General features: G+C 39.8%; 1 protein-coding gene across 2 annotated transcripts in view; it reads right to left on the minus strand.

Moving 5' to 3' along the window:
- LOC114046276 (cytoplasmic protein NCK2) overlaps positions 1-18,772 on the minus strand; it is a 192,998-nt gene extending 174,226 nt beyond the window's left edge. Inside the window, exon 1 of one of the 2 annotated variants that reach the window (XM_027866563.1) lies at positions 18,644-18,772. The gene's annotated coding sequence lies outside the window, so the exon portion shown is untranslated. Of the gene's footprint in view, positions 1-18,506; positions 18,585-18,643 lie in introns of those variants that run through there. The other variant, XM_027866564.1, reaches the window with a different exon arrangement.
- Positions 18,773-19,002: the final 230 nt, after the last annotated feature.

Consider the following 19,002-nt stretch of genomic DNA (forward strand, 5'->3'; position numbering starts at 1 on the left):
ACAGCAAGGACTGCTTCATTAGAGGCAGCCAGGCAGCACAGGGGGCTAAAACACCACACTTAGAGGAAGGAAGGAAAACCATGAGTTAAAATCCAACTTCATACACCCTGGGAAAGTCACTTAACCTCTGACTGCCTCAATTTCTTTAAAATGTAAAATGGGGGTAATAATAGCACCTAAATTGCAGGGCTGTTGTGAAGATTAAATAAGATAATATTTGTAAAAGCACTTAGCACAGTAAGGAGCTTAATAAATATTTTATTCCTTTCCCTCCCTACTTCATTCTTGTCTTTGGATCACAAAAGCCTTTCACAATCTTCTGCATGTTTTGGGGCTTGATTAAAGTTTCTTCTATTGAAATGAACTGCTTTTTTGGGGGGGCAGAGGGAATTTCAGAGATAAAAAGGGACAGGGAAGGTTAAAGTAGCGGGAAGAGTTGGAAAATGGGGATGGGGTGAGGGTCAAGTAGTGGGGAAGGGTAAAATATCTTTCCAGGGTTGGGACTAGTATAACAAGTTAAATTAGAAATTAAATTCCCTGACAAGACTTCAGGAAAATGACTTAAGCTAGGACAATCAAACAAAGAGACATGGTCTAGTCTCAGGGATTCCCAAAGACTGACGCCATGATTTTGCTCCATCCAAACTGATGAAAAGGGGAGAAAGAGAAGAGAAAGGGAAATGGTCAGGATTAGAAAAGGGTTAAAGAAGGTATGGGTTTGTTTCAAGTAAAGGACTGGATTTCTGCAATATACTAGCTGGTCTCATTTCTCTTCAGTGTCTCTTCTCCCTTCAATCAATTCTGCATGATGCTGCCAAACCAAACTTCCTAAAACACCATTTTTAATTGGGTCAATTTCTTTCTTAAGAACCAATAATAAAGGTTTCCTCCTACTGTCCTCATGAGCAGACCAAACTTCAAACTCTTCCACCGGGTCCTCTATTAACAACACTTACTTGGATTTGTAGTCAGAGGACTTAGATTTGAATCCCGGTTCTTCCACCGTAGAATTGTGGAGAAGTCACTTCAGCTCTCTGTGTCTCAGTTCCCTCACGTGTAAAATGAAGGGGTTGGATCATTGACGTCTCTTCCACCTCAAATATTCTTTAAGACAGATTCAACCCTACCTCCTACCTCTCACTATTACACTGGTATGCTCTAACCTAGAGAGCCCACTATTGGGCACATATGCCCAAGGAGGCATATTCAGAAAGGTCCCACATATAACAAAATATTCTGAACAGCACCTTTCTGATCACACACACACACAAACACACACACACACACACAAGAAAAAAACTGGAAAAAAAAAGGAGCTCTTCAGCTGAGGAACGGGTGAGCAAACTGTGGGATACGATCATTATTGCACTGCAAGAAACAAATTAACATGAGGAATTCATGGTGCAAATAAACTGAGAACAAAATAAGGAAAACCAAGATAACAACAGACATAATGATAACAAAATTATAATATAAAAATGATATGAATATAACAAAACTATAAACAAAAATGTAAATGTAGTTGAAGCAGACTATTTTTAATAACTAAGCTTGACTACTAAGAACAAGGTAAGCATCTCCCTCTTTCCAGTAGAGAGCGAGATGAACATAGGGAAAGAATGATCATGGCAAGAGACGTGGATGTTCAATAAAAAGTTTGAATATCAGAACTTCAGTGGGAGACCTTAAAATAGTATAGTTTAACTTCTCACTGTATGGTTAAGGAAGCTGAAGTCCAAAGAGGTTAAGTGACTTGCCTCTGGTCACACAACTGGGAGAGGCAAGAAAAAACCCAAGTCTCCCGATTCTTTTTACAAATCAAGATATTTGAAACTGAACTGTAAACTAGCTGTGCTATAAGTACTCTCACAATGATGTTTTAAAATTAATGGAAATACACTTTCATCCAAATCCAATTTAGCAAGCATTAAAAGAAGGTGCTGCAACATGACTACCACGGAAGTGTTTTGCATAACTGCACACGTATAACCTGTATCGAGATGCTTGCCTTTTCAATGAAGGTGGGTGGGGAGAGAGGAAGGAAGAAAATTTGGAACCTAAAGTTTAAAAAACACATGTTAAAAAAAATTTGTTTTCACATGCAACTGGGAAAGAAGAAATGCAGGAAATGGGGTATAGAAGTCTATCCTGCCCTACAGGAAAATAGAAGGGGAAGGGGATAAGAGAAGGGGGGGAGAGACAGAAAGGAGGGCAGATTAGGGGATGGGGTATTCAGAATGCATGCCATCTTGGGGTGGGGGGAGGAGCAAGATAGGGAGAAAATTTGGAAGTCAAAATCTTGTGGAAGTGAATATTGAAAACTAAAAATCAATAATTTTTTTTAAAAAAAGGTGCTGAAAAGAATTATTTGTAGGATGAATACAAAGCCTCAGAATTGAATGATATATCTAGACTCTCTGTGAACTTTCAGATAAGGTTCACCAATACTTGTACCTTTAAAACCTAAAGTTTGTTCAAAATATTGCTTAAAACTTACATCAACATTTGACAACATGGCAGTGGAAACTTTATGGAGGAAAAGAGAAGCTTTTTAATTTTTTCTTTAAAAGCAATTCAAGAATATATAGATAGAGGTTGAATAGAGAAAGAAGTTGTAAGAAGTCCTGAAATGAAATGGAAGAGAGGTGAAACCAAAATGCATTCTGAAATAACATTAAAATCAAAGCCAAAGAATTAGAGTGTATGTGAGAGCTGGAAGGAACCGTAGAGATTTTAACAACTCTTTCTCATTTTATATATGAGGTTAAGAGGTCCATTGAGGTTAAGTCAGTTAAACATTCACTAAGCATCTACTATCTGTTAGGTACAATACTAAGTACTAAGAGACAAAGAGAAGCAAAAGACAGTGCCTCTTCTCAAGGAGCTCTTGGTCTAACAGAATGACTTGCCAAAAGTCACTCTATTAGTTATTGACTGGCAGACTAGGTATTGGAACCTAGGTTTTCTATCTCCAAACCAGTGAGAAGCAATGATTATGGTTTTCAAGTCCACATGTGTTGGAAGCCAAGTCTCTCATCTCCATGTCCAATGTCCTACCTGCTGTATCTTAAGCAGTTGCCCTAAAAATCTAGGAAACAAAAACCCCACATTTCTAAAGAGGAAAAAAAAAAGAAATACAGAGAGATCATAGTCAAAACTAGAGAGCAGAGAGCCCGACTATCCTAAATATTATTCACTAAAAACTAACATCCCAAAACTAACAAAATTAATGTCAAAATTATAATTCTCCCTTTTCCCTTATAGTTTTCCCAAGAGTGTAGCACTTGGAGTGTCTCCCCTAGAAATTTTATTTTGATCCTTTATAAGAGAGGAAATTAAACATCCAAAGGTCTGGAGATGAGACCAGCTAACACACACACACACACACACACACACACACACACACACACGTTGGGTCCAGAATATTACAATCTTTAGTAGCAGCAAAAAACAAAAGAGTTAAAAAAAACCCATAAACAATTGCCAACTGTGGAGCTTCCAGGATGAGCACACAGATGGTTATGTTCGTAGAAAAAGGAAACTAGGCAAATATAAAAAGTGATCCTTTATTAAAAGAAATTAGCCATTTTAACTCTTCAAATTATCTCCTTGTGAGTGGGTACTGATGCTTTCAGTCAAATTTCTGCTTGATGTCAGGATGCTCATGGTACAAATCTAATAATGTTTTATATGTTCATACAACCAATATTTGTTGAATTCAACAAATATGAAAGCACACATACATAATCCTTAGCATTAACAGGATTTCATATAAAGAAATTATGTTCTAATTAATTTTGGTAGAAGAATTTTCATCTTCATGGATTTAATGTTATAGGTGTATAAATATACACAGCACAACATTTGCAAATAGGGACTACTTTTCTATTATCTTAAGGACATAAAAAACACAGGGATGAAAGGATTTTAATTACAAAAAGGTCAGCTGTGTAGAAGAGTACCCATGCTGGTAATTCAAAAGGTTTAACGAAGCATAATTATAGTCACTGTGTACACTTCTAAATACTGGGGCTGAAATTTCAATCTCAGCCTCTAGATACCAAAAATTAACCTAATGTTCCCCTAACATAAATATTTAGCTCTATTTTCAAAATGGGTGTGCTTCCACTCCCTAACCCAAGAGAATTATAAACAAAGGCATCCTAACCCCAGCATTGGGCTGAGGGTTTATCTACTAATCAGCTTCAAATTAGAACTCTCTTCAAGGAAACCATTTTTTTTTTCTCCCTCCAGGGGAGGAACTAGTCTATGAGAGAAGTCGGTGAAAATGGAATCTATTATTAGAATAAGAAACCAGTTTTCCTAGCTGAAGCATAGGAAGCAGAAACGAGGGAAAGTTTAACAGGGCTACTTTGACCAAAAAATTCAACTGGGACAGACCCAAAGAAAATAAAAGTGACCTAGTGCTTAAATTTCTATTTTGAAGTGGGCAATGTGATAGATAATTCCTATGAAGCAGTCACTGAATCGTATCTACTAATCCATAAAAACATACGGCAAAGAGAAAAGGGACTGGCACCAATTACCTAGACCAAAGTACAGGAGATTTTTTCCAAACGCAGGCAAATGGGAAAGAGGCAACAGTTGAATACAAAGGAATGACTGTGAAATGAGAGGTAATGAAAAAAGATGGGGAAAAAAAAAAGAAAAAACTTGAGAAAAATCATGCTGTCAAAAGAATGCTTTGAAAGGGACAGACAAGAAATATAAAACTAGTCAAGAAAAATGAGGAAAACTACAAGGTTCCTAAGAATTGGAAAAGATGGATTCATTTCTGTAGCTGATAGACCAATATCAGCCATGCAATTTCTGCCCCTTCCAAAAGGTCAGCAGACGTTCAGTTCCCTTCTGAAACACTGTCTCCAAAATCATTTGCAATGCGCCTATCTACTTCACCCTTGTGAGAGGAGTCTGAAGGCTAATCAGTCATAGGCTTTTACTGACTCTTATGCCAATGTTCACAATGGGAAGGGGGAGGTCATATCATTTTCGCTCACTTCTGGGCTCAACACTTTAAAAATAAAAGGGGCTTGAAGCAGGGACACAATTTATGATAATGATTTTCTGTAAAATGAACAAAATTGGCAAGATCACCAAAAAGAGTAACTACCTTTGCTATCTCCTGCAACAGGCACAAGTCATTGTAATTAAAACATTTGTTGACTGCCTCAACTACTGGGCCAAAATTGTTAAGAACAGTATAACAAAAGCTAGAGCATATACTGTGCAGAAATCATTATCCTTTATGATTTAAAATTTCTTTTTGGTTGACTTTAAGAAGTGACTTTCTTACTCTGGACCTCCATCTTTCTTCAATGACTAACTACCCAGCTATGAACTTAATTTTTCTGCCCTTCCAAATTCTAGCAGTCTCCTACAGATGTTGGAAACATGCCTTTAAAAAAAAACAAAAAAAAAAGCCCCTCACAAGTCTATTTCATTTATCTAAAATCCATCAGAAAATGATCCTTTCCTTAGAGTCCAAAAAATAAGAGCATTAGGGTCAATGTCCTTTATATGATGGAACCCCCAAAGTCTGTTCCATTTACAAAGTGAATTATAAATAATGGAGTCATTATTTGCTGTTGAGTCATTTCAGTCCTGTCTGACTCTTTGCCACCCCATTTGGGGTTTTCTTGGCAAAGATACTGGGCTGGTTTGCCATTTGCTTCTCCAGCTTATTTTACAGACAAGGAAACTGAGGCATACGAGATTAAGTGACTTGCCCAGGGTCACACAGCCAGTACGTGTCTATGGCTGAATTTGAACTCAGGTCTTCCTGACTCCAAGCCTGGCACTCTATCTACTGTACTATCTGGCTGCTTGAGTATGCATGGACTACCACTAATAAAAAAGGCACAAGAAGAAAGGCAGGACAAGTTTACAACTGGACAAATTACACTGAGTGCTTGATTTTAATCAATTATGAGACAACAATAACAGACATACTTGAACAGCAGTAACTGGTATCAAACAACAAAACAACTGAAAATAAATCACGTACCCTAGAATAGGCTAAACAATTGCTTTGACGCAAAGTTTGTGGGCAAGAAAACCAACGGACTTGCACAATCCTACAAAACCAAAGCAAATCACGTTATTCTTTCTTTCTTTCTTCTTCTTCTTTTTTTTTTTTTTGGCTAGGCAATGGGGCTAAGTGACTTGCCCAGGGTCACCCAGCTAGTAAGTGTTATGTGTCTGAGGCCAGATTTGAACTCGGGTCCTCCTGACTCCAGGGCCAGTACTCTATCCACAGCACCATCTAGCTGCCCCAAGCAAATCATATCATTGAAGAAGGGCCACAAACACACAGACACATGTGTCAATACATTCTACTTTCAGACTGTTACCAAATTCGTTTTTATAGCCACCCCTCCCCCATTTTAATATCTTGAGCATTCTGTCCCATCTCACCAGTCCACTTAATTGACATATCCCTCACACACCAGAAATGTAGAGCCAGAGGCTCTACAAGGAAAGGATGCAGGTCACCAAAATTCAAACTTTAATGGGCTAAAGGTCAACTAACATCTCACTAAATTACAAATAAACAAAAATAGTGGAATGAAGTGCACATTACCTATTTCAATTTACAATTTTCAATTATTTTTAAAGGTCCATAAGTATTTCTCATATTTAATATCTTAATAAGAAAAAATATGATTTTTTTGTATTTCTGGGCCTTTCTATATTAATAAGGTTTTACTCTCTAACAAATTTTAGCATTTCTATCTTTGAGCTGGTTAAATTTAACACATATGGCAAAGAAGTTCACAAAAGACCTAGTGTGAATTTTACCTGAGTCTCAGTTCAGCCTTCATCTGTAAAATGAGTGGGCTGGCCAAGATAATTCCTAAGATTTAAAGCTAGAAGGGGACCTGAGATCCCAACAATAGGCCCAGGCCTTCATGGAGTTTATAATCTAGTAGAGGTACACATATCATTCACAGTGTAATATGATGGAAAGAGGGCCAAACTTGGAGGTACCAGGAACTGAGTCTAAATCCTGACTAATCTGTGACTTCTGCATGTCTCCCGTTTTAACCATTTCTGGACCTCAACCTCCTCAATGTGTAAAATGAGGGGGCTGGATTAGTTCAATGGTGTCAAATTCAAATAGCCAGGGATCCCTACTGGCCACCTAATGACTTAGAAAACTACAAATGAACATCATCTATGTTGTATTTTTATTTTAATAAGACTTACCAATTATATTTTAATCTGGTTTAAGAGTTGTGCTGCTGTCAATTTGAAACCTCTTGACTAGATGACTTCTAAAGTTCCTTTCAGCTATCAATCTATGATTCAAATAACTATAGTTTTTTTTGCTGTTCAGTCATTTCAGTTGTGTCCGACTCTTCATGACTCCACTTGGAGTTTTCTTGGCAGATACTGGAGCGATTTGCCATTTCCTTCTCTAGCTCATTTTACAGATAAGGAACCTGAGGCAAAAAGGGTTAAGTGACTTACCCAAGGTCATACAGTTAGTGCCTGAGGCCAGATTCAAACTTAGGAAGAAGAATCTTACTCCAGGCCTGGCATTCTAACCAGTGTGTCACCTACCTGTCCTCCAATAACTATAGTACAAAATAAATTTTAATCACATGAAAAGGGTTGAAAACCAAATATTATGTAAGGCCTAAGAGAGAGAAAGGTCCTGGGTTATCAGGAAAAACTTCCTGAAAAAGGGATTATTTGAATTGAGCCTTCAAAACAGGTAGGAATTCAAAAGCCAGGTACCTTTCACACTAAAATATTATGAATAAATCCAAAACCGTACCTACGTACCTTGGAGCCATTGGAAGCTTAGGAAATACATAACCATTTAACATGAAATGCTTTATTCACAAACTGTTGGAATTGTAGAATAATTATAGTTTCCAAACTGCTTTTTTAGTAACATCTGATGGGAAATACCAACTTTTTAAACAAGGCTAAATTTAAAACCCCACACAAATTGGGATCTACTGTATACTGTTTGAAAAAAGGCAATGCATTTGTCATAACAGTGCCCCCTACCTCAATAAAAAATCAAGAATCAATTTCCATTTAAAAAGCACTACATTTAGGCTTGGTGAGTACTCCTGTTTTTAATCACTGTTTTCCATCTAAGCACTTGCCTAGATATTTGGTTTATCTGTTCATACATTATTTACTGGGAGCCAAAAATGTGTAAGGTCCCATGTGACAGTCACTGTGGGAGAAACCAAAGGGTAAAATCCTTATAGAATGGATTGAATTAGCAGGAAAAATGAAATATACACACAGATTAACTACCAATTTGAATGTCCAAGTGAATTAAGTGAAGTACCCAAAAAAAAGCACCAGGAAAAAAGGAAGACATCATTTATGGATGGCAGGGAGTTATCCACATAGTGAGATCTGGGAAGACTTCACGGGAAAGAGGATATTATGGTATTTTGGATTGGGTATTGAAGGATAAGGAAGAACAGCACAGGTAAGAAAAAGATAGCATCCTATGACCAAAAGACATAAAGACCAAAGTAGCAGGGTGCACTGGGGGAAAGGAAAGCAGTTCAGTTTGCCAGACCACTGCACAAAAGGAGAAACAATGTGAGATACGTTTAGAATGGTAGGGGGAGGCCAAATTTAGGATTTTTTTCCTGTAGGCAACAGGGACAGAAAGCTCCTAAGGGCTATGAGAAGAGTTCAGTCACTCAGTAAACATTTATTAAGTGCCCACTGTATGTGCTAAGTGCTGCAAATATAAAGGCAAAAGACAGCCCCAGCTCTCAAGGAGCTCCCAATCTAATGGAGGAGGCAACATGAAATAACTATGTAAAAAAAGATCTATACAGGAAAAATTGTTAATAATCAGTAGAAGGAAAGCACTAGAAAGATAGGAAAAAGCTTCCTGTAGAAGGTGGGATTTTGCCCTGAGCCTGGAAAGACGCCAGGAGGCAGAGAGGAGGAGGGAGAGCATTCCAGGCATGGTGGACAGCCAGGAAAAATGCCCAGAGAGAAGGTAAGGATCTGATTAGATCTGTGCTTAAGCAAAGTCAATTCTCAAAGCCATGCATAAGATATATTAGCAGGCAAAGGGTATGTATCACTTAACTAAGGTGGAAGGCGTAAGAATGTAAAGAAAAAAGAAAATCCAAGAGATACTATGGATGTAGACATGAAAGAACTCAGCTACTGAGTAGATAAAGGTAAAAGGAAATCAAAGATGACTAACTCCAAACTGTCAGTCCTGGGTGGGGGAAGTGAATAATTCAGACAGGTGGAGGTATTTTACCATAATTATTTGCATGTCACATCCTCCTAATAGACTGAAAATTCAATGAGGGAGCAACAGTATCTTCATAATTCCCTATTTCTATTGGGGGTTTTACTACTTTTCCAGGCTCCCAGATCAATAACCTCAGCCTTATGCTAGCTATTTCCTCCTCACTATCCCTCATTCCACATACCCAATCTTCCCCCCCCCTTTATGAAGGCAGATTTGAACTCACATCCCCCTGACTCCAGAGCTGGTGGTCTATCCAATTCACCACCCAGCAGCCCCCACATATCGAATCAATTGCCAGATGTCCTTTCTACCTTCACATCTTTCGAATTCAACCCCTTATACTCATGCAGTCACCAGATTGGTTCAAGTCCTCATCACTTTTCACCTAGGCTACTGCATTGGCCTCCTAATTGGTCTTCCTGCCCTAAGTGTCCTCCTATTCCAAACCACCCTCCACTAAGTAGCCAAAGTGATTTTCCCCAAGGGTAGATCTGACCAAGGTCACTCCCCTATTCAAACTCCAGGGGCCCCCTAGTGCTTGAGGATAATACATAAACCACACTTTGATTCGGAAAGTCCCAAACAACCTGGCCCAACCTCATTATACAATTTCTCTTTCCTGAACTCTAAACTTTTTTTTTTTACTCCTCTCTCACTTGGCCGCCTTTTCCATTCACACAGCTACTATTCTAGTTCTAGACTTGACCACCTCTCTCACTCATGTTGGTTTTTGTTCAGTCCTTTTAGTCGTGTCTGACTCTTCATGACTCCATTTGGAGTTTTCTTGACAAAGATAGTGGAGTGGTTTGCCATTTCCTTCTCCAGCTCATTTGACAAATGAGGAAACTGAGGCAAACAAAGTTAAATGACTTGTTTAGGGTCACACAGCTAATAAGTGTCTGCTGCTGGATTTGAATTCAGGCCTTCCTGACTCCAAGCCAGGCACTCTATCCACTGTGCCACCATAGGACTCCCAACTTTCCTTCTCTCTTTTCCTTCTTTTCACGTGGTATTTCTATCTCTCAAAGAGCCTTTCCATCCACTAATGTCTGAAATACCCTCCATCCTCACCTTAGTCTCATAGGATCCCTCATTTCCTTCAAGGTGCAGTTCAAGTACCACATGAAGCCTTTCCTAGTACTGCTAATGCTGTTTCTCTCTAACTACCTTTACTTTATTTTGTATTTAATCATATAAGTAAGTGTGTGTGTGTGTGTGTGTGTGTGTGTGTGTGTGTACGTGCTCATATGTGTACAGGTTATCTTGTTCAACAGAATATAACCTCTTCCTTTTGTACTGTTATTCTCAAGGCCTAGCACATAGTAGGGGCTTCATACATCATTGATTGATCTAAAGTTTAAATGTGACCCAGAACTTATGATTCTTCATAGTAGACCCTTAATATATGTTTGCTAAATTGCTGAAGATATAAAGTTGAGAAATTCCAACATTAAGGAGACAAAAAAAAGAAGCCAGGGAAAAGTTCAAAGAAGTTGTCAGAAAAAAGTGGGCCATCACAGGAATTTCATGAGAGTTAACTTGTGTTGAATGCAGGAAAGAAGTCAGAGAGGATTAGGACTGAGATAAAGCCATAGGATTGAGGAGGAAAGAGAACAGTCACAAAACAAGGCTAAAATATGTAGCAAGCTGCTCATAACACTTTAGTAACTCTATTTTTGAATATAATAAAGAAAAAGGAATTTCAGGAAACTGGGCAGCACCAGGATTGATTCTGAGATTTGAAGCCATAATCATAAATAAAGTTTCAAGTCCTATTGATTCAAGTTTTGTCTACAGCCATACCACTTTGAACAAGTCAGATCTCACAAGGTAAGCAGGATCTGGCCTCATTAGTACTTGGATGGGACTTCACCTAAGAACACTGAATGCTACAGGTTTCAACAGAAGTGACATGACAGAGTAGAGACTGGCAGCCTTGGGACCAGGAAGACCCGAGTTCAAATCCCACTTCTGATAATACACTGGCTCTGTAATGCTGGGAAAGTCATTTAACCTCCCTCAGTTCTCTAGGCAATTCTTTAAGTATCTAAGTGGCACAGAAGGTGCTAATCTATACTGGTAGTTCTAGTGTTCGTTGTACCAGAGAAATCACACAATCCAGTTCTTATCCCTTATCTCTATTGAGTAACTCAGATTTATAAATGTTTTTAAAAAATTCTTCAATCTACTACTCTCTCCCAAAAAGTTAAATTAAGTCAACAAGTATTAAGGAACCACACAAGTATTAAGTGTGCCACACACTGTGCTAAGTGCTAGGGATAGTAAGAAAGGCAAAAAAATTAAAAAATTTAAAAAATAGTCCCTGCCCTCAAGAAGCTCCCACTATAATGGGGGAGACAACATACAACAACTATGTGCAAACAAGATTTTGACAGGATAAACTGGAGAAAATAAACTAAATTACATAAACATCAACTCCCATTTTCCCAGCTTAACACTTTATTCACTCTAAAAAGAGCTCATTCCAAAAGTGGCCTATCATTTAGTTATATGACATATATGATGAGTCTGTTCTCACCACAGCCATAATTGCATTGTAACCATTACTAGTTATCAATCTCAAAGACCAATTTCTCATCCCGTTGCTGGAAACAGCAGGACTTTCTGAAATAATGAATTCGGAAAGCCTGGTAACAGAAAATACGAGAACAAGCTATTCTCAACCGCAGAGGGAATTTCTTCAGAACACCATCAGATTTCCAGGGTTGAGGCAGGACTGGTGGGACCTAATATAAGCTACGTCCCCTTTCTGCTATCCAGTATTCCTTTAAAACAGCACTTCTCTGACAAATGACAAAAAAAAATTAACTTTAGGCTCTACAGAATCTTGAAATGCCTCCTGAGTTGGCAAAGATTAAATTATGTTCAATATATTTTTAACATTAAATATAAAGCTAATTGTATCCTGATTTTATGAAACATATATACTGTGATTTTACTGGCATAGGAAACTATTTTTAACATTAAGTACAAAACTTATTGTATTCTGATTTTATGATACATGTATATTTGTGATTTTACTGGAAACTCCCAGTAAGGAAGCTTTCTCTACCAATATAGGTTGCATAGTGTTACTTGTATGGGACACACAGAGAAGTTAAGTGAGTTACCCAGGGTCATACAACCAGTATGTGTCAAGAGATGAAACCTGAATTCAGGTCTGGCTGACTTAAACTGCCAGGATTATACCAGGCAGCCTTCTCAGTTAATCCACATAAGCTATTTTAATTTATTAACCAGAACAATACCTTCCCCTACCAAGTTAGATAAAAGAGTTTACTATACTTAAATTTTGAATCCTGTCAAACCTTTACCATTTAAATATGTTAAATACACATAAGGAGATAGGGATAAGAAACTTACTCGTGGCATTTCAACAGGGTGACACTTTATGAAATGCTTTGACCAATTTTCCTATTTTGTGTTAACTTCTAGAAAGAATCTAATCAGTTAACAAGTAAAATATTCAACCCACCCACTAGATGGAAGGTTTTTTGGTTTTGTTTTGTTTTCATGACAAAATTTTCAGTATGACTGAGAACAGCTATATGATAAGCATGGGGAGTTTTTCCATGATAGATATACCTTTAAGCAAAATCCCCAGTTTACAACATGATCCCAGAACAAGTTTTCAAGCTTGTTAAAATCTCAAGGCATAACAAAATCTCATGGTCACTTACAAACTTCTATTATTCAGCAAATAATCAAATACTAATGGCAGAGAAGAGCTAGTATGTATGCTGAAGTTTTGCAAAGCACTTTGATCCTCATCCCCATTTTACAGATGAGAAAACTGAGGTTGAAAGAGATTAAGTGACGTGCCCAATGTCACATAGCTACTAAGTGTCTGACTCCGAATTTGAACTCGGGTCTTCTGTCTCCAAATCCAGCATTCTATACATCACCAATGATTTGCTAGTGAAGGGAAAGCACATAAAAATAAATGTCAAGTTTCCTGCCTTGAGAAGTTTATAATGTAACATGGGTGTCTAATATAGATAGCTACAAGACATAAGAAGACATAAGACTATAAGTGCCATGAGATGGGGTAAGGCAAAATGATATCCTATGGAAGGGATGTGAGAATGTTTCATGAATAAGTCGCATTTGTGCTAGGTAGGCCTTGAATGATAAATGGAAATATTTCAAAAAGGTAGACATTCTAAGTACAGAAAACAGCATGAATAAAGTTTGGTTCATATTCAGGAACAGTGAATAGCAGAGACATAAAAGGGACAGTAGCAAGAAACTTGAAAGACCAGTTACATAGGTCCGGCTTCATTTAGCAGGCAATAGTGAGCCACTGATGGGCAGTTACGGGGAGCAATGAAAATAGGGCTTGGAGTGAGAAAGACTCATCTTCTTGAGTTCAAGTCTGCCCTCAAACACTTACTAGCTGTGTGACCCTGGGTAAGTCACTTAATCCTGTCTGCCTCGGTTTCCTCATCTGTCAAATGAACTGGAGAAGGAAATGGCAAATCACTCCAATATCTTTGCCAAGAAAACCCTAAACGGGGTCACATAGAGTCAGACATGAATGAAAAATAAGAAGGGAGCCATCGAAAGTTTCTAAGGAGAAAAGTATCATAATAAGAGCCACTAAGGTATTGAGATATTGATGGTAAAAGAAAAATCAAGGAAAAGAGTTTTTAAGGTCTCTTGAATTTTTAAAGGGATCTCTTAGGAATTTTTTTTTCTTAGTTATCTCTTTGAGCTGTCCTAAAATGTCAAATGCTAATGACAAATGATAGCCTACTGGCACTGAGTAATTACAAGTTTATTTTTACACAACAGAGAAATAATTTTAGTGGCATGCCAAATAAACAATATGCAGGAAAACAGTAATTCTTATGAAAGGCCGAAGAACCATTCACATCTGCAGATAAATATGGTTGTTTACCAGCTAAATCACTGTGGACATAAAAAGCTTTGGTCATCACAATCAACAAAAATAATAGCAATTTACATTTATATACTAGAATTATAAAATCTTTCACGCATATTTACATTTTGGTCCTCATATGGTCATATATTACAGGGGCTCCCTTTCAAAATTTTACAACTTTCCAAAAAAAAAAAAAGAATATAAGAGATGAAAGCTGAAGGAATGGGAAGAGAAAAAGAGTAAAATTGTTGTTTCTTTGGTATTGAGAACCCCCAGGAAAGAAACTCTCTGATCATTAAGATCAGGAATAAAAAGAGTTGCTTAGAGCATTGAGAGGTTAAGGGATTTTCCTAGTCACGAAACCAGTCTATATAAAAGGTAAGACCAGCTCCTCTGGACAGCTCTCTATCCACTGTACCAAGTTGACTTTCAACACAGAAATTATCATTACCTTATTAATTTATTAATTAGGTACCTACAGTGTACAAAACATCACAGAGAAAAGAGGTAATGTGTATATTCATTCTGCTTGGCTATCTCAAATATCTGTCAAAAATGTCCATGCCTTGAGTACCGATGCTAAATTTCACTTATGACCCAGTCAGCAGGAATCCTGACAACTTTCATTTTCACTGAAACATTTTCAGGAACCAAATTTAATTCACATGTGAAAATGTGAAGCAAAGTGGTACAGTGAATCGTGAACTGCATAGTGAACAGGCCTTGTGCCAGGAAGACCTGGGTTCAAATTCTACATACTGGCTGTGTAAGTTATTAACCTTTCAATGCTCCTGGCCAGAGTACAAGTCTATAAGTTGCATAAAATGTGCTGACCCTATATTGGTGTAGGGTGGGCATTCTCTTATACCAATGAAATCACAAGTCCATGAAAAATGCTTAGAAAATAGTGCAGAAATAGTGAGTAAACTAATTATGTATACAACTAATTATGTATACAAAACTTATAACTGATACATAAATATCCATAAGTATAAAATTTTTAATCTTTATAGCTCAGGGTTAATAATTATGCCTTCAGAGATAAATCTTGCTACTTCAGTGAAAGAAAGAAAAATGCAAAGTGAAAAAGTCATTGCAGAAGAAAAGATTTACTTAAATTTTAAAGCTGCACCGCTAAATAATACAGGAAGAAGAAAACACTCTGACTTGCTTACTTTGAAAACCAGTTCAAATGACTTGCCTTGAATGACTTTGGAGTTGCCTAAACTCATGCATCTGGACTACCAAGCACATTTCACAAATATTTGCAGCTAAAGGCCTTTTAAGCAAAGTTTGAAGTTATTTCCGTAACTCATTTTCAGCAAGAAACAATTTGATGGCCCCATTTGCAATCCATCTGAACAAGAACACATTTTAGTTTCCTCCTTCGCTGGGTGATCTGTGGGTAGTTTCCAGCTCATTTAAGAAAAAACTAAGCTTCCCAGCTCTCAAAACTTCCTCCCTAGTAGACCCAGCAAGCACTCATATTATAAGGTCATCAAATCTCACTCTTAAAGTCACAGACCCATCTCCCCAAGCACCATTTTCCCCCAATGTTCACTGCAGCTTTACCAATTAAAAGTGTTTGTATCACACAGAGCTATAGCCAGAGCAAATTACACAAGGACAGAGTTAAAGTAAAAGGTTTCAGGTAGTAGAAAGTAATCAAGGAGTCCTTAGGGGATCATGAAAGGTTATATACAATCTGTACAGACCCAGGAGGTAGGTCCACTCACAAATCCAACCAGTGTACTTAATGCTTATGGATAGCTGATGCCTTGAAGACACCCTTACACAGTTTCTGCTGCTTATTGGAAAACAGCAGTAGTGTAAATGACAGAAGTTCAGAAATTTTCAGAAGCTTGGCATAGGTCAAAGACTTCAATTAGAAGGGTAATTAAGCTCTTTCACAGAAGCATATGATAACCAGAAACTTACCAAAAGGCAAAATTAAGACTAGTACAAACTGGGTATTAGGAAGGACAGGGATTGGGCCTGTGATTTCATCAGTATCATTCAAATAGAAGCCCAGGGCCACTAATCCATACGGAAGGATCCCAAGGGACCACATACTGACTTAGTTTTAAAATGGAACATTATAATGGAACATTATCTATCTTTTACTGTATTCTTATTTTGTTAAATATTTCCAAATTACATTTTAATCTGGTCCCACATGCCTACGTTTGACACCTCTGGTGTAGGGAACTTCAAGAGAAAACCTCTTCCACTCCTCCACAACTAAAGAGTTGCCTACCTAGTTAATGAATGGGGCACTGGTTTTGGAGTCAGCAACCATGATTTGATTGAATAAACTCCTATTAATGTAGGTCAGCACCTTTTTCTTCAACTTCATCTTAGATAGCTGCCCAGAAAACAATAAGTTTAAGTGACTTGTCCAGGGTCACATAGCTAGTAAATGGATACAACTGAATGGACCTGCTGTTTGCGAACATACTGTATCTCAAGAAACTATACTCCACCGCCTTGTACTGAATACAGACTAGCCACAGACCCTGACCCAACACTTAATCTCTAGAAGCTTAGGAAAGAAATGATTTTAAAGAAAAGGTGCTGACCTGCATTAATAGCTTATTCAATCATCTTCAGTGTTTGGTCCAAGAATATTGGCTAAGATTCTGCTAAGCATATCCCTTCTGTAACACTGGAGGGATTTTTGTATCACACATTCTCTGATTCCTCTTGCTTCTTGTCTGGTTTAGATTCCCCCATCCTCCGTAGCAAGTTAAAAAAAATTGGTCTGTTTGGAAATATACTAAGAAATAAATGAACATGTGGAGAAGCTCCTCTCAATGTGAAAAAAAAAACCAGTTTATTCAATCAAATCACAGATCCTACCCTTCCTGATTCCAAATCTATTGCCCTATACATTGCCTTGTTGTCAGTATCTGTCAGTATCTAAATGATGATTAGAAAACGGGATGAATTAATCACAAACTAGTTGGGAAAGCAAAGCAAGTCTGATAAGTGGAGACCAGTTGCGTCCATCAAAACCGCTGTATATTAAGTTGTTAAAATGCTTGGCTCATTCATGGCAGGTGTTTCAGTATCCACCGGCAGAAAGATGCCAGCATTCTCCAGCATTTTTTACAGTTTACCAATTAAAGTGTTTTGCAAGTGAAATCCCTCCACACAATACAAAATAAGCTGTGTTTACGTGCAATTTGGTACTTCAAACTCTAAACAATAAGGTAATGTTACATTGCAATTGCCTCCTGTAATACGAGAGAACGTAAATCTATTTAGAAACTTGGGTTCAAGTAACAAGTGTGACTAACTCGTCTAAATAATGTGGCCCAAGACCGACTACTTGAAATCCAGCACGTTATGTGCCTTTGGCAAACACCACTTCTATGAGACCTGACAGTAACACTGTGGGCAACACTGCCAAAAAAAGAAACCACTAAGGGGTAATAACGCTGCTTCCTCTCCATTTTCCCCCTTGAATCTGATTCTTTCTGCTCTTGACCCCAGCAGTATCTTGTTCTCTAACCCTCGACCCAGCTGCCACCTAAGGAGCTTGCTAGCTCTGGGGAGGAAGAGCGACTTCCCAGGAGGCTTGGGAGCTCAGCGCTTCCTGCCTCCGCCAGGCAGGAGCCACCACCAGCCGGGAGTCCCAGAGACTCAGCCCGCTGCTTTATCTCCGCCCCATCAACCTCCCTGGGCAAATTCTCCCTTCTCCCCAACAGACCTCTACCACAGCCTATTTCCTTCTTCTTATCACTCAACAACACAGAGCAAAATGCCCGTGCTTGCACCTCCAGCGCTCCACTCTACCTCGGGGATCCTAACCCGAGCTGAACCAGCCCACCGGGTCCGTGCCCCCGCCCCCACCTTTCCTCCTCCTCCTCCTCCCCGGGCGCCCCACGCACTCCACCTCCAAAACACAGCGACACCCACCCGGGAGGCAAAAGAACGGAGGGAGGAAAAGAGACCACCGGGTAGGGATGAAAAGGAAGGAAGGAAGAAGGGAAGAAAGAGGGGAGGGGTGTTTAAAAGTGCAGATGCCTCAGTGAAGAGGGGGGCTTCCCCGCGCCCCCACAGAGCACGAGGGCGGGGTGTGGGGAGAAGGGACCGATCCGAGCAAAAGAGAACAGCGCCCAGCTCCATCCACCTTTCCTCGCGGGAAGGGGGCGCCCCACATCAACTCTGTTCGATCAGCCCAAGTTTCCGGCGGTGCCCTGTACCCCAAACCCACGGATCTCCCCGTCCCCTCCCCACCCCACCCCACCTCCCTGGCCAGCACGCGCGCACACCGAGCCCCTCCTCTCCCCGCACCGCTCCCCACCCCGCCCCGGCTCTTACCTCCCGAGTGGGGGCGGGCGGTGGGGGGGAAGAGGGGACGCCCTCGGCCGGGAGAGCGCAGGCAGAGCGCTGAGAGCTGACTGTGGGGGAGCGTGGGGCAGAAAGCACGGGTGCGGCCCCCCCCCACCCAAACTCACGAGAGCTGCGGAGGGGTCCCCGCTGGCCGGCCCGGCACACTCAAGCCCAGCCGGAGAAGGAGGAGGAGGCGGCGGCCGGGCTCCCCCACCAGAGGAGGCTCCGCTCTTTGTCTCCGCCGCTCCCCCTCCTTCCCCTCACCACCGCCGCCGCTGACTGCTGCTGCTGGTGCTGCTCTCGCTGCCGCAGCTGCTGCTGCTGCTTCTGCTCCTGCCGCCGCCGCCGCCGCCGCCGCCGCCGCCGCTGCTGCTCCCGCTCCCCCACCGCGGCGGAGGCGGACTCTCCCGAGGGGACCGGGCTGCTGCTCTCCTTCTACTCCTCCGGCTACTGCACCTCCTCCTCTCCTCCAGCCGGCCGAGCG

This window comes from Vombatus ursinus, unplaced genomic scaffold (genome assembly GCF_900497805.2).
Source record: "Vombatus ursinus unplaced genomic scaffold, bare-nosed wombat genome assembly UNPS02014781.1, whole genome shotgun sequence".
Classification (NCBI taxonomy): Eukaryota; Metazoa; Chordata; class Mammalia; order Diprotodontia; family Vombatidae; genus Vombatus; species Vombatus ursinus.